Raw genomic sequence first — 21,994 nt, 5'->3', positions numbered from 1 at the left:
GTTTTGGGGAAAGTCCAAATGCTACCAAGAAAAGCAGGGTGAAATTCGCTTTGAAAAGGGCACCATCATCGGCCTTTCGTAATTGGTCGCAAGAAGCCGCTTGCGGAGATTTTATTGTAATCGATATACTTATTTCCATTAAAAATTAACATTATGTTCATTGATTTTCTTGGATTTTCAATGGTAGTGGTGGTTCATACTTTTGAAGCAACTTTTTCATGAAGTTCGAACGAAGCTCTTTTCGTTCTTGCACTAACTTATGTTTGAAATTACTTTTCAGTTTTTTTATGATATAAATTTGAAGTCGAAACTGATTGAATTCTCGTCATCAGTGCAGATTAGTACCTCGGAATCAGAGTTAATATTTTCTCATGCGTACATAAATGCGCTAATGAGTTCCACGTTAAATCGTATTCTAGCGCATCCGATTACGTGGGGCACACAGACTGTGTGTAGGTGTGAATCATGCCAGAAGCGCCCGACGTCTGTTTCGCATGTACTTTTGATGGGTAAACTTTTTTTCGAGTATTTATGTTTATTTACTCAGAATCGGTAAATTTTGTTGTTCGACAAACTTTATGCGGTACGATGGTCCTGCAAATGTGACTAGAGACAGAGATTATGAGTTTGGTTGCGCGCGACATGTCGATGGATTTTGAGATAAAGTATTGGCAATGTTATGGATATTCTAATGTCATTCAGATGTACATTTTCATATCATGAATTAGTAGGAAAATAATAGATTTGATAATTCAGATAATTTGATAATTCAATAATAATAATACTAACGATAGACATCGACTTGATCTGTTGAAAATCGTACTCCGACTGTTACACCCGGCTCTCCCCAAGACACCTTCTAGCGCAATATTGAACAACAGGCACGAAAGTTTTAGTTTCAGGGCGGAATTTCAAGAAACTGGAGTGTTCGCCCGAAATCTTCATAATTTGGCACACCATTCATCCATCGTTGCTTTTAGCAGTCCCGTAAACTCCCCGGGAAAGCTGTTCTCGTCCATGATTTTCCGTAGCTCTACGTGGCCCTCCTTAGCCGTGCGGTAAGACGCGCGGCTACAAAGCAAGACCATGCTGAGGGTGGCTGGGTTCGATTCCCGGTGCCGGTCTAGGCAATTTTCGGGTTAGAAATTGTCTCGACTTCCCTGGGCATTAAAGTATCATCGTGTTAGCCTCATGATATACGAATGCAAAAATGGTAACTTGGCTTAGAAACCTCGCAGTTAATAACTGTGGAAGTGCTTAATGAACACTAAGCTGCGAGGCGGCTCTGTCCCAGTTTGGGGATGTAATGCCAATAAGAAGAAGAAGAAGACGTGGCCTATACTATCATATGCCGCCTTTCAAATCGATAAACAGATGGGACCTGATATTTACGGCATTAAAAAAAGTGAAAATCTAGTCCCTTGCCGTTTTAGTGATCGATTCCTGCTATCTGCTGCAGATTTTGCGTTGCATGGTGCAGCGGAGCGATGACCTATTGAGGCTACGCTGTACCTCGGTTTGGATTTGACTTTAGTGCTTGCAGTAAAAACGACATTAAGTACAGTCTTTGCAAAGTATTTATGCAGAACTATATTAAAACCTGCCTACCGCTGTTAGGTCTACTACTGACAAAGCCATGCATACTTACTTACTTATGGATCCTGTACACCTCCTGTGGTGCAAAGGGCCGACTTGAAAGATCTCCATCCTGAGCGTTGTCCAGCTATTCTTGATGGAACTTCGGGTATAAATGAGGCAGTAAATTCCGCACCGCTTCCTTCGATCACCAATGGTGGGACGTTGGCACGCGGCCACCGCTTACTCAAAATTATTCAGCACACCGCCGCCAATTAAATTGCAATCGGCGCACAGGTCTATCCTGGAACCGGTTCCGGGTGCCTGAAACATGACCAATAAGGTTCAAAATTATATTAGAGGCAAACCTATGATTGTTTTTCTCTTGATCTGATTTCGAAAAGTCGAAATGTGCGTACAACTAACAGCTTTGGTAACGAACTTCAACTTATGAAACAAACTTCAAAACCGCTTCCTTCGATTTCCGGATTTTCCCGGAAGTGGCCAGAAGTAGAATCAAGATCTGAAAAATGTTATCCTACATTTTTTTTCATGGTGAATCATGAAGTTTGATATGTCGCATGCTATGTTTTTTTTCAAAAACCGGATTCAAGTCTTCCACAGGGTCCCCGGAATTGGTTCCAGGTGTTCCGGGATGTTTGGATCAACTGGATCAAAAAAATCAAAGTTGATAATAGAAATCTAAAATTAGTTTCAAAATATCTTTCGCCAAAAAATACCGATGATTGATATGCCTCATGATACATTTCGAAGTATTCTGATATATGTCCCCAGTTAGAGCCCCGGAACCGGTTCCAGTGTGGCCACCATGCATCTAAATTTGTTCAGAAGCATCGCAAATAAGTTTTCTTCACGATACGGGTATAAAAAGATGATATTGGTGCGAATAACAAACATAAAAGTCCTAAATGGCCACCCGACAGACCCCACTGGGATTCCGTATAAATCTGGAACCGGTGGACCGACATGTCCAATCGATCGATCCTCTGAATCTATGATAATTTCTGGTTCATGTATGAAAATTTCAAACAAATCGGTCAAAAATTGAATGAATTAGAGTAAAAACATCACCCAAATTTTGATGCACAAAAGAAGTTGGGGATGCAAAGGTTAACATGTTGCCAGGTTAGATTGCGGTCGACTTCTTTTATTGCTTCATTGAGGCTTCACCGCCATGAGCCTCTGGGTCTGCCTCTGCTGCGATGTCCCCTGGGTTCCAGTCTAATGCTTGTTTACAGATCTCGTTTCCGCCCCTACGTAGATTGTGGCAGACGCAGCCCCACTTCCGATCCCAAATTTCTGTTGCTATCGGCCACTGGTGACAACGACGATGGAGCTCGTTGTTTGAGATCCAGTTAGGAGGCCACCAGACCCAAGTTATATACCGCAGGCATCTGTTGATGAACACCTGCAGCCGTTGAGTGGTCTCCACTGATACACACCATGTTTCGCTAGCGTATAACAGCACAGATTTCACGTTAGAGTTGAAAATTCGTGTTTTGGTGCGTTCACTTATCTGCCTGTTTTTCCAGATATTTCTTATACTCGCAAAGGTAGCCCTCGCTTTCTTGATCCGTGCGCCTATGTCGATCTTGGTGCCGCCGTCTGACGCTATTTGGCTACCAAGATATTGCAAATTCAACATTCTCCACTGGTTGCCCGGCTATTGTGAAACTGGAAGGGGTCACCGTGTTTACATCCAACGATTTGGTTTAGTTGACGTTGATGACTAAACCTGCCGAAGAGAAGCGCTCGGCAAGGTCGTTGAGCTTACTTTGCATGTCAGAGCGCCGTTGAGCGAGGAGTGCAACGTCATCAGCCAATTCGAAGTCGTTTAGGTGCTCCATGGTATAGGTATAGGCTGCCATAACCGCCTGCGGTTTGGTTCACGGTCAAATGCACCTATCAGAATCTCGTCGATTACGATGAGGAACAGAAAAGGCCTCGATGAGGCCGATCATTGTCTCAGGAGCCCCCTTGCGTCTCAGGGCGCCCCACATATTCTCGTAATTGGAATTCGTTGAACTGCTACAGAATGATACGGAGCGTGAGAATATGGTCCACACAGGACCTTCCGGCAAGGAATCCGGCCTGCTGCCGCCGGAGAGTAGCATCGATCTTCTCCTGTAGCCGGGCTAGGATAACTTTGCATAGAACTTTGAGAACGGTACACAGCAAACGGTACACCGCGCCACTTATCGCATACAGTCAGGTCACCCTTTTTGGGCACCTTCACTAAGATACCTTGCATTCAGTCGACAGGGAAAGTTGCGGTGTCCCAGATATTACGAAATAAACTATGCAGTAGTCATGGGGTCAGCTTTGAGCATCTCGGCTGATATGCGATCGACCCCTGGAGCTTGTGTGGTATGAACCTGGCGAAGAACATGGACTGGTCTAATTCCCACTCATCATCTGTCATATCTCGCATCTTCAGCGGCAGTGTTCGGTCATTCTCGCGATCGACTGAGTGTTAGGTGATTTGGTGGAATCATTCGGAGTAGCACATTTGGCGATCCTGCTAGATTTGTAACCAGTGAATTATTAGATAAATCACCCGGCATATTGGTGTATGGGTTGTGCTGAGAGTTTTCGAAAAGGAAGGAAAATCCAAACATGCGTGTGTTGCTGCGGTGTAATTTTTGGGATGATCTGACGGAACTACAGTGTTTTGTGCACAAGTCTGCCGTGATTACAATGTTCTGAAAAAGGATTTTATCATTACTGACGATATTTCTTTAGTGTTGGATGTGGTGGATCGTCAAATGATATTTCTGATCCGTTACATAATCAAGTTTGTTTTCATTATGCGGATGAACCAATATCAAACTGATGAAAAATTTTGACGTTTTTTGTTTTCCATACTCTCTTTCGAGGTGTACAGCTTCTTATTGTTCCGCTGTGAATATTTATTTCTGATTTTTCTTTTATTTCACATGCATTGCGACTAGTATGGTGTAGTAGTGAATCTCTGTATGTAATAGGATCAGTATGATAGCAAATAACTCGTGATGCAATGTTTTATTCCTGCCTTTTGTAATGGAAATAAGCAAAATATCAAATCCCGATAAACATAATATACCAATATGTTGAGCCTGTTGAACCAATATGAAAACCTTGGAAAACCAATCCTCTTAGAAACGCTCCTTTGATATTTTATGGAAATTCGGTCATCATCCCGGGCAGAAGGCATGAACACAATAACAAAGCATGATATGGATTTGATTGATATAAGAGATAAAAGAACAAGCAACAATATCAAAAAAATGCACCGAAATATCATTTAAATATCAAGATATGCTATGGATAAGAACAAACTAATGACACATGATATTGATCACTTCTTACAAATAGCATAACATGATCTCCTTATGATATTTTAGTGCAAAATATTGATATTGTCGTCTGATCTTTTATCTCTTATATCAGTCATGATAATATCGCATTTTGCTATCTTATCAACATTTGATATTATTGAGCGAAGTAGACGAAAGTCTACTCGGGATATGCTAGTGTACTGGTAGTACTGGTAGTACCAGTACTTTGTACTGGGGATAAATCTAGGAGGGCAATGGTAAATGGTTATAAAGATAAACCGAATATTAAGCTGTCGGAACTTCTTCCTCTACGTTAGTGGGATGCCCGCAAGAAGAATACTGCTATTGTGGATCAGACTGATCACAGTTCTGCGTGGTGGGACGCCCGCATGTACTGTCTGTCGGAATTTCTTCCTCTGCGTTGGTGGAACGCCCGCAAGAAGAATGGTGTTATTGTGGATCAGACTAATCACTATTCTGCGTGGTGGGACGCCCGCATTTACCGAGTGTCGGAATTTCTTCCTCTGCGGTGGTGGGACGTCCGCAATAAGAACGGTGTTATTGTAGATCAGACTGATCACAATTCTGGGTGGAGGGACACCCGCATGTACTGAGTGTCAGAATTTATTCCTCTGTGTTTGTGGGACGCCCGCAAGAAGAATGGCGTTATTTTGAATCAGAATGATCACAATTCTGCGTAGTGGGATGCCCGCATGTACGAAGTGTCGGAGTTTCTTCTCCTGCGTTGTTGGTGGGACGCCCGCAAGAAGAATGGTGTTATTGTGGATTAGAATAATAACAATTCTGGGTGATATGACGCAAGCGTGCTCTGTAATAGATTGTTTTTTGAATTTCTTCCTATACGTTGTTGGAGAGCCCATATGACGAATGATGTAATTGTTTTCTTAATTTTACCGGTTAAATAAGCTCTTATGACTTCCAAAATATGTTCCTTTTTTAAGTAAACGTTAAATTGATTATTCGGCTCATTGTGTCGAGAACCCATTCATAGTTTGTATACAATTTCTATATATATATATATATAACATGGAATTGAAAATTACTGATTTGTTAGGTTGTATTTGAAAACCGTCGTAGTCGTAGATTTGAGAACGGCATGTATTTGATGGAAGTCCAGTTTATAACATAACGCATTATGATGAATTTCTGAATTATTGTCGACCAAAGTAGGTTCTGATGCTTGTCCGAGCGAATAACTGCTAGTATAGCGAATGCTTCAATGAAAAAAGAAGCTTCAAACATTCTTTACGATGATATGAAAAACAGTGTTCTTTATTGCTCGAAGTAGCTCAATACGAAGCTCAATACGCCAATTATTATTTTTGAAAATGATTCAAAACAGCTCCCGTGCACCGAAATTCATAAAAATTTGCATAAGAGATTTAAGATATATAATTATCTCAATACCCCTAAAAAATCCAATTGCCGCCTGCTGGATTTTTTTTTGAGTGTAGGGGAGATGCGTGGCAGAGATGCACTCTGAACACGATAACGCGTGTTCGTGTTCAAAACGTTCTGAACACAGCACACTGTTCAAAAGCACTGACCTTACAAAGCAACTTGTATCTTAGAACAGTGGTTCTCGACCTTTTTCTTGAGAGGTACCCCTTCGAACTTTTGCATTAATTGAGGTACCCCCTATTTTTTTTTTCTGTAAATGAAAATAAGCGTAACTCACGAGATCCATGAAAAATGGACCTGAAAACTAACATGGTATATGGCTCTCCATAAGTTAGGATGAAATTGTCATTACGTGAAACTTTCCAATTCAAATTAAGTTTATGCATCAAGCATCCGAACATCTAAAAAGTAGGCTTCCGAGCCTCTTGAAGGGAAGGTTCCGAGCCCCTTTAAAAGCGGCTTTTCAGCTACTTAAAAGGAGCCATCTAAACATTTTGAAAACACGCCTCTGAGCCTCTTTAAAGTAGTCTTCTAAGCATCTTGAAAGAATAATTCCGAGCCATTTGAAGGGAGGTTTCCGAGCCTCTTGAAAGGGCTTCCAAACCTATTGAAAGGAGTCTCCGAATCTCTTGAAACTTGGCTTCCGCGCCTTTTTAATGGCGGCTTTTGATCCACTTGAATGTGAAAGGACTTTTCATCTTCCTAGAATGTGAAAGGACGCAAATGAGAAACTTGAAAATAGGCTTCCAATCCTCTTGAAAGAAGAATTCCGAGCTTTTGAAAGGGAGGCTTCCCAGCCTCTTGAAAAAAGGCTTCCGTGCCTCGTGAAAAGAGGCTCGTGAAAGGAATATTCTGGGCTTTTAAAAAAAAGCTTCTGACTCTCTTAAAAGGAAGTTTCCGGGCCTCTTGAAATGAGGCTTGCGGGCCTTTTGAAACGAGGCCTCCGGGTCTCTTGAAAGGAGGCTTCCGGGCCTCTTGAAAGGAGGCTTGCGGGCCTTTTGAAACGAGGCCTCCGGGTCTCTTGAAAGGAGGCTTCCAGGCCTCTTTAAAGGAGGCTTCCGGGCCTCTTGAAATGAGGCTTACGGGTCTCTTGAAAGGAGGCTTCCGGGCCTCTTGAAAGGAGGCTTGCGGGCCTTTTGAAACGAGGCCTCCGGGTCTCTTGAAAGGAGGCTTCCAGGCCTCTTCAAAGGAGGCTTCCGGGCCTCTTGAAAGGAGGCTTCCGGGCCTCTTGAAAGAAGGCTTCCGGGCCTCTTGAAAGGAGGCTTCCGGGCCTCTTGGAAGGAGGCTTCCGGGCCTCTTGAAAGCAGGTTTCCGAGCCTCTTGAAAGGAGGCTTTCGGGGCTCTTGAAAAGAGGCTTTCGGGCCTCTTTAAAGGAGGCTTTCGAACCTCTTGAAAGGAGGCTTCAGGGCCTCTTGAAAGGATGCTTCCTGGTCTCTTGAAAGGAAGCTATCGGCCTCTTGATAAAAGGTTTCCGGACCTCTTGGGAAAAGGCTTCCGGGCCTCTTGAAAAAAGTCTGCGAACCTTTTGAAAGAATTCTTCCGAGCCTCTTGAAAAAAGATTTCTGAACCTTTCGTTAAAAGGCTTTTGAGCCTCTTGAAAGAAGGTTTCTTAACCTTTTAGTATAGTTCTCCAAACACTTTGAAAGGAAGTTTCTGAGCTGCTTGGAAGAACATAGCAATAGTTTTGAAAATTCGACGACATGTAAAATTGCAATCGATATTTAATTAAGTTTGACAGAATTTTACAAGCAAGAACAATTTAAATTTATTTCGATTTAAAAGAGCAGTAAGGTCTATTTATTGTTATGCTTATTTGCATGCTCCAAAATGTGCATGAAAATACATTTAAAACCACAACATATGTTTACCTGTGAATGCTTCCGAGCTACTTGGAAGAAGGATGCTTCCAATCCTCTTGCAACGTGACAACCGAGTTATTCGAAAAAAAGCCTTCATGCCTTTCAAACGGAGGCATATTTTAACATATTTAACATATTTTCATTATTCAACATTTTGTTTCGATCAGGTAGATTCCATTGAAGAGTTTTTTTAAATTATTTAATTCGAGGTTTTGTCCTTTTGTCTTTTGTTCTGCAGCCCTTCATACACTGTGCTGGTTGTTGAAGGCAGGATTTAATTTACTTCGATTTATTGATTGTTATGCATATTATCTACACAAGTATCAAAACTTTTAAAATGAGTTTTGGTTGGAATTGTAATACGTCCGCCATTACGGATTTTTGTCCGAGGTACCCCTCGAGGCCAGAGAAGGTACTCCCAGGGGTACATGTACCCCAGGATGAGAACCGCTGTCCTAGAAAAACAAATTCAAGTGACGGCATGTTACACATATGGCGGCTAGTAATGGAACACGTGAGCATCTAACGGATAGAAATCAAGCATGCTCGTATGTTTTTGCATAGTTTCAAATCTAGGGAACCTTCGCTACCATGATCGTTTTTGCTTGCGTACCAAACCAGTGCACACTGAACTATGTTCAGAGTTCAAAACTAAGAACACCAAGGCAAGGCATGCTCTTGGCTCATGGTCTGTTCAGGATGCTTCTGTGATGTGTGGTATGAACCTGGCTAAGAACATGGACCGGTCTAATTCCCACTCATCATCTGTCATATCTCGCATCCTCAGCGGCAGTGTTCGGTCATTCTCGCGATCGACTGAGTGCGTCAAGGTGAGCACCTTACGACGCATGTTAGGTGATTTGGTGGAATCATTCGGAGTTGCACAGGGCTTTATTCGATTTCATGCTTTGGATGGCTGTTTGTATCTCTAGCAGTGATGGAGCTTCTGTATTGACGCGTGTTATACGTCGGATCCTAGAATCATGCCGAGGTGGTGGTGGCCTGGCTGGCACTTGAAAAAGTTGTTCGAAGTGCTCGAACCAGCGTTTCAGCTGGTCAGTTGGGTCGGTCAATAACGGATCATTCGCGTCGTTCACAGGCATCGTTGCATTCATCTTCACACCGCTTAAGCGTCGTGAGGTATCGTAGAGGAGGCAAATGTCCCCGGTTGCTGCGGCTCTCTCTCCTTCGTCGGCCAGAGAGTCTGCCCGCGCTTGCTTGTCCCGTCGACAAGAGCGTTTTACTTCCTTCTCAAGAGCCGAGTATCGTTGACGGGCTAAGACTTTCGCTTCTCTGGTTTTTGATCGCTCTATCGCGGCTTTGGCTTTTCTTCGCTCCTCTATCTTCCTTCAGCTCTCATCGGTGATCCATTGTTTTATCTGGGTGCGCAGTTCGCCCGGCGGTCCATTGGTTTTCCACGCTGAGACCTTCAGAAATATCTGCAGCACGCGTTTCCAGTTCTTCAACGAAGGACCGTTTCACCGTGGCATCTTCCAGTTGGCGAGTGTTGAACCGTCGTCCAACTTTCTCCTCCGGCCGACAAATCCGCGCAATGCGCAGACATATTTCGCCGATGAGGAGGTGATGATCAGACGCGATATTGGCACTACGTTTATTCCGTACATCAAGAAGGCTCCGTTTCCATTTTCGATTGATGCAGATGTGGTCGATTTGATTTTCTGTAAAACCGTCACGAGAGACCCACGTGACCTTGTGAACCGGTCGATGAGGGAAGAGCGATCCCCCGATCACCATGTCGTTATTACCACAAAATTCTGCGAACAGCTCTCCGTTTTCGCACATTTCTCCGAGTCCATGGCGTCCCATAATGCGCTCATGGTTCGAGTTGTCGGATCCGATCTTCACATTGAAGTCGACCAAACACATCTTGATATCACTCTTCCATTTACTTCCACTATTAACTTTTTTTATGTATCAACAATCAGATACGCATTTCGTTTCCTACTTGGAAACTTCTTCAGTGTTTGTTATCGTCGTGTTTGTTATAAACACTGAAGAAGTTTCCAAGTAGGAAACGAAATGCGTATCTGATTGTTGATACATAAAAAAAGTTAATAGTGGAAGTAAATGGAAGAATAATAGTCTTTTAACCTTGTAGCATTTCCCCTAAGACGCTCTAAAATAATTAATCATCACCCTTCGGAATTCTATCTACGACGGCATTGAGTTGACTGTAGAAGTTCTTTTTGTCTTGCAGATCAACAGCATCAGTTGGCGCATAACATTGGATTATAGTAAGGTTTCGGACCCGTGTTCTAAATATGGCAACGATTATCCTTTCACTTATAGGTTCCCACTTCATAAGCGCAGAGTGTGCCTGAGCGCTTAGTAGGAAGCCAACTCCGCGATGCTGGCGAGCGTGGTCACCTTGTAAACCAGAGTATAGCTGAACTTGTCCCGACGGCGTTCTGTGTTCTCCAAAGTTTAACCAACGGCGTTCTGTGTTCTCCAAAGTTTGACCAACGGACTTCACTAAGTCCCAGGATCTCAAGCTTCATGCGGCGTGCCTTATTGGCAAGATGTGCAAATTTACCCTGCTGGGCTAGAGTTAAAACGTTCCATATTCCTATTCGTGTCCGTTGTTTCGCGCTAAGAGTCTTCGCCGTAAAATCAGTCCGTATTATTTTATTATCGGATTCTCGAACAAATTGATGCTTAGGGAACAGTAGCTTGTTGACCCAAGGTTCCCTATCCACCAGGATGGGGCTGCCATCTTAGGTATACCTTCCGGGGAATAGCATTTCATAGTCAGCCTCTAGAAGCCAGAACAGACGCTGTTGAAGCCGCACCTCCTTGGTGAACAGACGCTCGATCAGTCGGGTCAAATCCAGCACCATGACTAGGCTAGTGCGCTTTGAGCGGCACACGGTCGCTTTGATAGGGCCTGCTTGGGGACACATGCAGCTTTTTATAGAAGTTCAACAGAGCCCACTGTCGAACCCCACCACATCCTAGGCAGACCCCACATGACGCACTTTAGCTGATGTCAGAAGGACAACAGTGCCCAGGCTACACTACCAGCTAAGTACGCAACCCTTAGCTGGCGGTCAATTGTCATCGGAAAACCCGTCGAAGCGTGAGTATTGGAACTTGTGAGGACCAGAGCTGTGTTAGATGCTCCTTCCCGGATGTCAACTCACCATTTCATAGCCGTAGCCATGCATAGCATCAATCAATTAATCACCAAGTGACACACATTTCTTAGTTGAAGTTTTTCTTTTCTGTAACTACCCGCACATGAATTTCGTGCAGTAAACGTAGAGTCTAATTTTGATACACTCAATTGTGGCTTTGGTCCTGCTGTATCTCATTATTTCTTGCATTACCCTAAGCTGAAGCCGTACAGGCTCATAACAAAACAAAACTCACCTAAGGTATCGATTCATTTATAAGCAAGATCAAATTACTTATCCACGCCACCCATCCGTTTGCGTTTGGTGTTGTAAATGTTCTGCGGTTGAATACAGAACGATGAGCTGGTGCGATAGCAGAAGCCGCAACGGACATCGCCGTCCGAGGAGCGAAGAAGCCGTTCTAGAGCTGCCTTTTATTCCGCCCGTTTAGATTTCCGGCCGTGTCAGCGTGTAGCTGTTCTTGATGTTTCGTTTCACCATGATGGCGCGTCTCAAATACTATCACGTACCTTCACGGGACGATGGGTGACGGTTGACTGACGGTTGGCCATTGTTTTCTGCTCTGGCCAATTGTTTGCTTGTTGCCATCACGGCAGTGAATCAGTGATTCATCTAGAGTATTCTGCCTTGGCATTACTGATTGAATTGATAACGCGCTGCAGAATAATCACGATTAATAAAGAAAGACACAAACTAAACTAATGTTGCTTCATTATCAACTGGTTCTGCATCACGCCTTATCCAATTTTAGGATTTTTAATTTCAAATTAAATATTATCGATTATTTGAATACATTATTACACTGAGTCTGTTGTAGGAATATTTTAAACTAGAATGTTTACACGCATTTTTCTATCCAGCCCACAAAAATGTGAGATATGGAATGACGGTTCAAGATAAGTGTGTTAAATAAAAATAAGGATTTTAATATATTTCACAGTATAAAAGCGGTAATAATAAGTCTAAATAATACTGCCCCAATGCTTGAACCAAAATTATAAAAATGATAAAACGGATGAATTCGATCGATTGCACTGATATGTTTCACAAACATATGACCCGTCTTGACAATTAGTAGCGAAAATCGATATTGAACGAAATGTGTCACAATTCCGTTAACCACATAAAGCGGAACCGAATTTTGGCATTCAGCCGATGATGTCGCGACGCCAGGACAAGTTCATCGTTATTTTGCTTCCAGTCCTTTTTGGAACAGACGGACATATTTTCTCATCAGCAGGCGCGCACTCGGTTGGGTTCCTTCTGTTGCACAACAAATCTAGGGCTAGCGTACAAGTTTTGAGCACTTCTTTCATTGTTCAATTGGGAAGAATAACCTTTACATTATTTTCAAGATGTTATATCTGTTTAACTAGTGAATAACATTTAGATGATCGTGTTATGTAAAAGTAGTCAATTTAGGAACTACGGTATGAGCTTCATCCTACTAGCATAGCTCTATTTTTATTTGTGTTTGCCAGTTCTGGCTCCACACACCACGGTAAACATCGACCGCTTCTATTTGGCTTCTTCTTTCCGGGTACTTTTCAGACTTCAAGCAGAAAGAAAGCTTCCAACCTTCCTTTGGTTATACATGACTGTTTCGTGTTTGTACACCTTGTTCGTGGAAGCCAATACCGACTGTGCATGCACTGAATCGCCTCCTGTCTTTCGTTGTGTTCCAAATCCAAACATTCAACATTGGTGGGCGATGTGTTCCAATCCGACCTTCCGGGCAATTTCGCTGAACTGACGGTCAAGGCCTTTGGAAAACATTCGCGGTTTGTTATAAAACATGATTGCCCCCCAAAGAACGATAATCTTTAGCAAGTTGCTTTCCAACCTAGCTTCTACTTTTGCTTTTTTCCAAATTCTTAGGGGAATAATTGATCACTGGAGGCTACGGTGTTTTGTGTAATATGACTAAACATGTGTGTGGCAGCATCTATAGGTATTATGTTACTGGTTACTGCATACAGCCAGGAGCATACAAATAAATGCAAGATAATCGAACGCGTTGTATAACAAAGCATATCAATATAATTTATTTATACATTTAAATTCACTTAATGATATAAAATTCATTAGTTCCTCAAAAGACTCACTCATTTTTTGAAACTTATCTCGAACGAGTAAATTGGCATTGAAAAAGTAAAATTGGGCGTTCGAAAGTTATGTCTAGTCTAATTCACACATACACAGCCAGTTCTTGAAAGAATCTTGAAAAATGATAGATACAACTGTGTTATCTATATTTTGTTAATATTTATGTTAGAAGTACATCATAAATGTAGTTCAAACATAAAACTGGCCAGACCTACTATGCAGCATTGTCGAAAATACCTGTGAAGATCAATTCTTAACGTAATTTCACACGGTGTCTCTAAAGAGAAATATTATTTCGTTTTTTAAATCAGTATCTCTGAAACATCCACTACGCCAGCGGTTCTCAACCTTTTTCTTGAGAGCTACCCCAGTAACTAACAAGAATATGGAAAACAGACCGGAGAACGCCTTCCGAGCCTCTTGAAAGGAGGCTTCCGAGCCTCTTGAAAGGAGGCTTCCGAGCCTCTTGAAAGGAAGCTTCCGAGCCTCTTGGAAGGAGACTTCCGAGCCTCTTGGAAAGAGGCTTCCGAGCCTCTTCAAATGAGGCTTCCGAGCCTCTTGGAAGGAGGCTTCCGAGCCACTTGGAAGAAGGCTTCCGAGCCTCTTGGAAGGATGCTTCCGAGCCTCTTGGAAGGATGCTTCCAAACTCTTGGAAGGAGGCTTCCGAGCCTCTTGGAAACAGGCTTCCGAGCCTCTTGGAAACAGGCTTCCGAGCCTCTTGGAAACAGGCTTCCAAGCCTCTTGGAAGGAGGCTTCCGAGCCTCTTGGAAGGAGGCTTCCGAGCCTCTTGGAAGGAGGCTTCCGAGCCTCTTGGAAGGAGGCTTTGAGCTCTTGAAGGAGGCTTGAGCCTCTTGGAAGGAGGCTTGAGCCTCTTGGAAGGAGGCTCTGAGCCTCTTGGAAGGAGGCTTCTGAGGCCTCTTGGAAGGAGGCCTGAGCCTCTTGAAGGAGGCTTCCTGAGCCTCTTGGAAGGAGGCCTGAGGCCTCTTGGAAGGGAGGCTTTGAGCCTCTGGAAGGAGGCTTCTGAGCCTCTTGGAAGGAGGCTTGAGCCTCTTGGAAGGAGGCTTCCTGGCCTCTTGGAAGGAGGCTTCCTGGCCTCTTGGAAGGAGGCTTGAGCCCTCTTAGAAGGAGGCTCTGAGCCTCTTGGAAGGGAGGCTCTGAGCCTCTCGGAAGGAGGCCTGAGCCTCTCGGAAGGAGGCCTGAGCCTCTCGGAAGGAGGCTTGAGGCCTCCTGGAAGGAGGCTTCCTGAGCCTCTTTGAAGGAGGCCTGAGCCTCTTGGAAGGAAGCTTCCTGAGCCTTGGAAGGAGGCCTGAGCCTCTTGGAAGGAAGCCTGAGCCTCTTGGAAGGAGGCTTCTGAGCCTCTTGGAAGGAGGCCTGAGGCCTCTTGGAAGGAGGCTTGAGGCCTCTTGAAGGAGGCTCTGAGCCTCTTGGAAGGAGGCTCTGAGCCTCTTGGAAGGAGGCTTTGAGCCTCTTGGAAGGAGGCTTCTGAGCCTCTTGGAAGGAGGTTCCTGAGCCTCTGGAAGGAGGCTTCGAGCTCTTGGAAGGAGGCTCTGAGCCTCTTGGAAGGAGGCTTCCGAGCCTCTTGGAAGGAGGCCTGAGCCTCTTGGAAGGAGGCCTGAGCTCTTGGAAGGAGGCTTCTGGAGCCTCTTGGAAGGAGGCTTCCTGAGCCTCTTGGAAGGAGGCTTCTGAGCCTCTTGGAAGGAGGCTTCTGAGCCTTCTTGGAAGGAGGCCTGAGCCTCTTGGAAGGAGGCTTTGAGCCTCTTGGAAGGAGGCCTGAGCCTCTTGGAAGGAGGCCTGAGCCTCTTAGAAGGAGGCTTCCGAGCCTCTTGAAGGATGCTTGAGCCTCTTGGAAGGAGGCTTTGAGGCCTCTTGGAAGGGAGGCTGAGCTCTTGGAAGAAGGCTTTCGGACCTCTTGGAAGAAGCCTTTCAGGCCTCTTGGAAGGAGGCTTTCGAGGCCTCTTGGAAGGAGGCTGAGGCCTCTTGGAAGGAGGCTTGAGCCTCTTGGAAGGAGGCTGAGCCTCTTGGAAGGAGGCTTCCGAGACTGTTGGAAGGAGGCTTCTGAGACTCTTGGAAGGAGGCTCCCGAGACTCTTGGAAGGAGGCCTGAGCCTCTTGGAAGGAGGCTTCTGAGGCCTCTTGGAAGGAGGCCTGAGCCTCTTGAAGGAGGCTTCTGAGCCTCTTGGAAGGAGGCTCTGAGCCTCTTGGAAGGAGGCTTCCGAGCCTCTTGGAAGGAGGCTTCTGAGCCTCTTGGAAGGAGGCTTCCGAGCCTCTTGGAAGGAGGCTTCTGAGCCTCTTGGAAGGAGGCTTCCTGAGCCTCTTGGAAGGAGGCCTGAGCCTCTTGGAAGGAGGCTTCCGAGCCTCTTGGAAGAAGGCCTGAGCCTCTTGAAGGAGGCTCTGAGCTCTTGGAAGGAGGCCTGAGCCTCTTGGAAGGAGGCTTCCTGAGCCTCTTGGAAGGAGGCTCTGAGCCTCTTGGAAGGAGGCTTCTGAGCCTCTTGAAGGAGGCTTCTGAGCCTCTTGGAAGGAGGCTTCCAGGCCTCTTGAAGGAGGAGGCCTGAGCCTCTTGGAAGGAGGCCTGAGCCTCTGGAAGGAGGCTTCCTGAGCATCTTGGAAGGAGGCCTGAGGCCTCTTGGAAGGAGGCTTCTGAGCCTCTTGGAAGGAGGCTCTAAGCCTCTTGGAAGGAGGCTTCCTGAGCCTCTTGGAAGGAGGCCTGAGCCTCTTGGAAGGAGGCTTCTGAGCCTCTTGGAAGGAGGCTTCCTGAGCCTCTTGGAAGGAGGCTTCTGAGCCTCTTGGAAGGAAGCTTCTGAGCCTCTTGGAAGGAGGCTGAGCCTCTTGGAAGGAGGCTTCCGAGGCTCTCTTGGAAGGAGGCTCTGAGCCTCTTGGAAGGAGGCCTGGGAGCCTCTCTTGGAAGGAGGCTTCCTGAGCCTCTTGAAGGAGGCTCTGAGCCTCTTGGAAGGAGGCTTCTGAGGCCTCTTGGACGGAGGCTTCCGAGCCTCTTGGAAGGAGGCTTCCGAGCCTCTTGGAAGGAGGCTTCTGAGCCTCTTCGAAGGAGGCTTTTGAACATCTTGGAAGGAGGCTTTGAACCTCTTGGAAGGAGGCTTCAGACCTCTTGGAAGGAGGCTTCCAGACCTCTTGGAAGGAGGCTTGAGCCTCTTGGAAAGAGGCTTCCGGAGCCTCTTGGAAGGAGGCCTGAGCCTCTTGGAAGGAGGCTTCTGAGCCTCTTGGAAGGAGGCTTGAGGCCTCTTGGAAGGAGGCTTAAGAGCCTTTGGAAGGAGGCTTGAGCCTCTTGAAAGGAGGCTTCCTAGCCTCTTGAAAGGAGGCTTCCGAGCCTCTTGGAAGGAGGCTTCCGAGCCTCTTGGAAGGAGGCTTCCGAGCCTCTTGGAAGGAGGCTTCCGAGCAAAACATCCCCACTGGGATCACGTCGCAGCAAAGCGGTTCATTAAACCATTGCCAAATCGCAGCAGCACAAAACCTAAATGAGCCACAAAATCATCCAATCGAACTGTTTCCTTCTACACGCGTTTGATGTTCCAGAAATTCTTCGTACTTTAGGCACCCTATATTAACGACCAGAAGCCACCATTGGAACGTTGCTGGTGGAGGTACGAGCTACATCGGCTCCACGAAAAAGTGGATACCATAATCGCCTTTGGATTGGCGAAACGAACTCTCTGTGCTCATTTAATAACAACTGGGCAAGAATTGCACTTAGCAAACCCGAGTTGGTGGATAAACTCCTAGCTAACATCAAGCTGGACTGGGCATTATATACGCAGCGCGTGACACGTGCAGATTTACGGGCTTTCTCTGATTATATAAACGTTATTGCCAAAGACAAGCTATCCCAAACGGCGTTCTTGTGCGCGCATCCTCATCCCAGCAGTGTGGCATTTTCGCTGGTTCAGTGAAGAAAAAGAATATTTTCGTTTTCTTTCTAAACAGAGTTTAGCTAAACTAAACTTCTATTCAAAAAATGGCCCCACCAGCGTACGCAGATCTCGGCAAACAGGCCCGCGATGTCTTCATCAAGGGCTATCACTTCGGCCTGTGGAAGCTGGATGTGAAGACCAAGACCAACTCTGGCGTCGAGTTCAATACCAGCGGTTCGTCGAACCAGGACAATGGAAAAGTATTCGGCTCCCTGGAGGTCAAGTACAAAGTCAAAAAATATAGTCTTAACTTCTCCGAGAAGTGGAACACTGACAACACTCTGACTTCGGAGGTTTCCGTCGAGAATCAGCTCGTCAAGAGTTTGAAGTTGTCCTTCGACGGATCGTTCGCTCCACAAACCGGAACAAGACCGGACGCTTTAAGACTGCCTACTCGCACGATAATGTCCGAATTGATGCCGACGTCAACGTCGATCTCGCTGGACCACTGGTGAATGAATCCGCTGTGTTGTCAACTACCAGGGATGGCTAGCCGGTTACCAGGTTGCATTTAACTCGCAGAAGTCCAAGGTCACCGCCAACAACTTCGCCCTCGGCTACTCGACCGGTGACCTTTTTCTTTACACAAACTTCAACGATGGCCGCAAATGCGGTGGTCTGATCTAACAGTGATGCAACGACCATCTGAAACTGCCGTCCAGCTGTCGTGGGCCTCCGGTTCCAATGCCACCAAGTTCGGACTCGGTGCCAAGTACTATCTGGACAAGGATGCCAGCGTCCGCGCCAAGGTCAATCGGAGCCAAATCGGTCTGGGCTACCAACAGAAGCTGCGCGAAGGTGTCACCCAGACCCTGTCTTCGATAATCGATGGCAAGAGCTTTAACACTGGCGGACACAAGATCGGTGTTGCGCTGGAACTCGAAGTCTAAATGAGTCAAAATCGTGTTCGAAGGTCTGCGTCACTTTCAAATACTCCAAGTCTCTGGAGAACAGGTGGAAAATAGTGCGGAAACTTCACCTTTGCAGGCGGTGTCTTTACTCCCACGAAAAGTGGCCTTGCAAAGCATTGCTGTGTGATGCAGAAGGATGTTAACAACGCCTTAATAAGTTGCTTCATCCCGGTGATCCAAAACAAGAACGAGAATCTACGCGTCTACAAGCGCTGTATCAGGAGTTGTAAATGTTCACCAATAGTTCCACAATGAAGTTCTTGGAAGGAGGCTTCCGAGCCTCTTGGAAGGAGGCTTCCGAGCCTCTTGGAAGGAGGCTTCCGAGCCTCTTGGAAGGAGGCTTCCGAGCCTCTTGGAAGGAGGCTTCCGAGCCTCTTGGAAGGAGGCTTCCGAGCCTCTTGGAAGGAGGCTCTGAGCCTCTTGGAAGGAGGCCTGAGCCTCTTGGAAGGAGGCTTCCGAGCCTCTTGGAAGGAGGCTTCTGAGCCTCTTGGAAGGAGGCTTCTGAGCCTCTTGGAAGGAGGCTTCGAGCCTCTTGGAAGGAGGCTTCTGAGCATCTTGGAAGGAGGCTTGAGCCTCTTGGAAGGAGGCTGAGCCTCTTGGAAGGAGGCTTCCGAGCCTCTTGGAAGGAGGCTTCCAAGCCTCTTGGAAGGAGGCCTGAGCCTCTTGGAAGGAGGCTTCTGAGCCTCTTGGAAGGAGGCTTCCGAGGGCCTCTTGGAAGGAGGCTTCTGAGCCTCTTGGAAGGAGGCTTCTGAGCTCTTGGAAGGAGGCTTCGAGCCTCTTGGAAGGAGGCTTCTGAGCCTCTTGGAAGGAGGCTTCTGAGCCTCTTGGAAGGAAGCCTGAGCCTCTTGGAAGGAGGCCTGAGCCTCTTGGAAGGAGGCCTGAGCCTCTTGGAAGGAGGCTTCCGAGCCTCTTGGAAGGAGGCCTGAGCCTCTTGGAAGGAGGCTTCCGAGCCTCTTGGAAGGAGGCTTGAGCCTCTTGGAAGGAGGCTTCTGCGCCTCTTGGAAGGAGGCTTCTGAGCCTATTGGAAGATGGCTTCCAAAACTCTTGGAAGGAGGCTTCCGAACCTCTTGGAAGGAGGCTTCCGAACCTCTTGGAAGGAGGCTTCCGAACCTCTTGGAAGGAGGCTTCCGAGCCTCTTGGAAGGAGGCTTCCGAGCCTCTTGGAAGGAGGCTTCCGAGCCTCTTGGAAGGAGGCTTCCGAGCCTCTTGGAAGGAGGCTTAAGAGCCTTTTGGAAGGAGGCTTCCGAGCCTCTTGAAAGGAGGCTTCCTAGCCTCTTGGAAGGAGGCTTCCGAGCCTTTTGGAAGGAGCCTTCCGAGCCTTTTGGAAGGAGCCTTCCGAGCCTGTTGGAAGGAGGCTTCCGAGCAAAACGTCCCCACTGGGATCACGTCGCAGCAAAGCGGTTCATTAAACCATTGCCAAATCGCAGCAGCACAAAACCTAAATGAGCCACAAAATCATCCAATCGAACTGTTTCCTTCTACACGCGTTTGGCAAACAGGCCCGCGATGTCTTCAACAAGGGCTATCACTTCGGCCTGTGGAAGCTGGATGTGAAGGCCAAGACCAACTCTGGCGTCGAATTCAATACCAGCGGTTCGTCAAACCAGGACAATGGAAAAGTATTCGGCTCCCTGAAGGCCAAGTACAAAGTCAAAAATATAGTCTTAACTTCTCCGAGAAGTGGAACACTGACAACACTCTGACTTCGGAGGTTTCCGTCGAGAATCAGCTCGTCAAGGGTTTGAAGTTGTCCTTCGACGGATCGTTCGCTCCACAAACCGGAACAAGACCGGACGCTTTAAGACTGCCTACTCGCACGATAATGTCCGAATTGATGCCGACGTCAACGTCGATCTCGCTGGACCACTGGTGAACGAATCCGGTGTGTTGTCAACTACCAGGGATGGCTAGCCGGTTACCAGGTTGCATTTGACTCGCAGAAGTCCAAGGTCACCGCCAACAACTTCGCCCTCGGCTACTCGACCGGTGACCTTTTTCTTTACACAAACTTCAACGATGGCCGCAAATGCGGTGGTCTGATCTAACAGTGATGCAACGACCATCTGAAACTGCCGTCCAGCTGTCGTGGGCCTCCGGTTCCAATGCCACCAAGTTCGGACTCGGTGCCAAGTACTATCTGGACAAGGATGCCAGCGTCCGCGCCAAGGTCAATCAGAGCCAAATCGGTCTGGGCTACCAACAAAAGCTGCGCGAAGGTGTCACCCAGACCCTGTCTTCGATGATCGATGGCAAGAGCTTCAACACTGGCAGACACAAGATCGGCGTTGCGCTGGAACTCGCAGTCTAAATGAGTCAAAATCGTGCTCGAAGGTCTGCGTCACTTTCAAATCCTCCAAGTCTCTGGAGAACAGGTGGAAAATAGTGCGGAAACTTCACCTTTGCAGGCGGTGTCTTTACTCCCACGAAAAGTTGCCTTGCAAAGCATTGCTGTGTAATGCAGAAGGATGTTAACAACGCCTTAATAAGTTGCTTCATCCCGGTGATCCAAAACAAGAACGAGAATCTACGCGTCTACAAGCGCTGTATCAGGAGTTGTAAATGTTCACCAATAGTTCCACAATGAAGTTCTATTCAGAATTATTCCAGCTGTGTTACACGCGAACGGCAGATCAGTACAAACATTTGCGTTCCTCAACGGAGGCTCTGACTCAACACTAGTGGAGATGTCGCTCGTGGATCAACTTGGCATTGGTTTGGACCTGTATCACCACTGTTCATGCGCTGGATCAATGTAGTCAAAAGAAGCGAAGAAGATTCTGGAAAGGTCCATCTTAACATATCCGCAGTATGACAAAGCAAACAGTTTCAGTTAAGAGGCGTGTGAACCGTGGGGAGCTAGGATTTACCTTAACAGTCGCTTCACTTCAATGAACTTGAAAATCGTTATACCTATTTGCAAGGTCTACCTGTTGATAGTTATCACAATGGAGTTTCGGACATCCTGATCGGCTTGGATAACACCAAAATGAAGACTTCCATAACGCAAAGCGAAGGAAAAGCCAAGTCTGTAGCAAGCAAAACCAAGCTAGGTTAGATTGTGTTCGGCCGTTCCGGTAGGCGTAGAAGTATCTGCTACGGAGATTGTGGAGTCAGAGGATGATACAGCATCGACGAAGTGGTACAACTGGCTTCTGAAGTAAAAACAATCCACGAGCGTGCGGGATTTCTCCTCCGAAGTGCTTCAACGAATCGTTTTGAGGGCAAAGGTAGGTTGGGACGAACGCATCCCATCTGACATCGTTTCTCGATGGCTACAGTAGCTGGAGGTGCTTCGGCCGCTGGATTAAGTGAAGATTCCCAGATGCTACTTCCCAGAATTCAGCAAGCAAGCCTACGAATCAATCGAACTACACGTGTTCGTCGACGTGAGCGAAAGCGTTTACGCTACAGTTGCCTAGTTTAGAATCGTCGATAAAGGACAAGTTCTATGGTGCTTAGTAAGAGCGAAAACTAAAGGAGCTCCTCTGAAACAACTCTTAATCCCTCGCTTGGAACTACAGGGGGCTACGATTGGAGCCCGGTTTATGAAGACCATCATTGTCAACCACACCGTTGTAATCAGTCGCCAATTATTGTGGAGCGATTCGCGAACCGTTCTCTCGTGGCTCCGGTCAAACCCAAGGCGATACCGACAGTTCGTGGCATTCCGTGTCACGGAGATACTAGAGGAGACGAGCGTTGCCGAT

General features: G+C 46.5%; 1 protein-coding gene and 2 pseudogenes across 4 annotated transcripts in view; all 3 read left to right on the top strand.

Annotated features, from left to right (window-relative positions):
* Nucleotides 1–21,994, top strand: part of LOC134205545 (fasciclin-1) — a 576,572-nt gene that overhangs the window by 14,515 nt on the left and 540,063 nt on the right. The gene's annotated exons all lie outside the window — the stretch shown is intronic.
* LOC134218454 (voltage-dependent anion-selective channel-like) lies at nt 17,308–18,267 on the top strand (annotated as a pseudogene).
* Nucleotides 19,730–20,595, top strand: LOC134218446 (voltage-dependent anion-selective channel-like; annotated as a pseudogene).

The sequence above is a fragment of the Armigeres subalbatus genome, chromosome 1 (genome assembly GCF_024139115.2).
Source record: "Armigeres subalbatus isolate Guangzhou_Male chromosome 1, GZ_Asu_2, whole genome shotgun sequence".
Taxonomy (NCBI): Eukaryota; Metazoa; Arthropoda; class Insecta; order Diptera; family Culicidae; genus Armigeres; species Armigeres subalbatus.
Note: the sequence above shows the minus strand (reverse complement) of the source record. Positions and strands in the feature narration are given on the sequence as shown.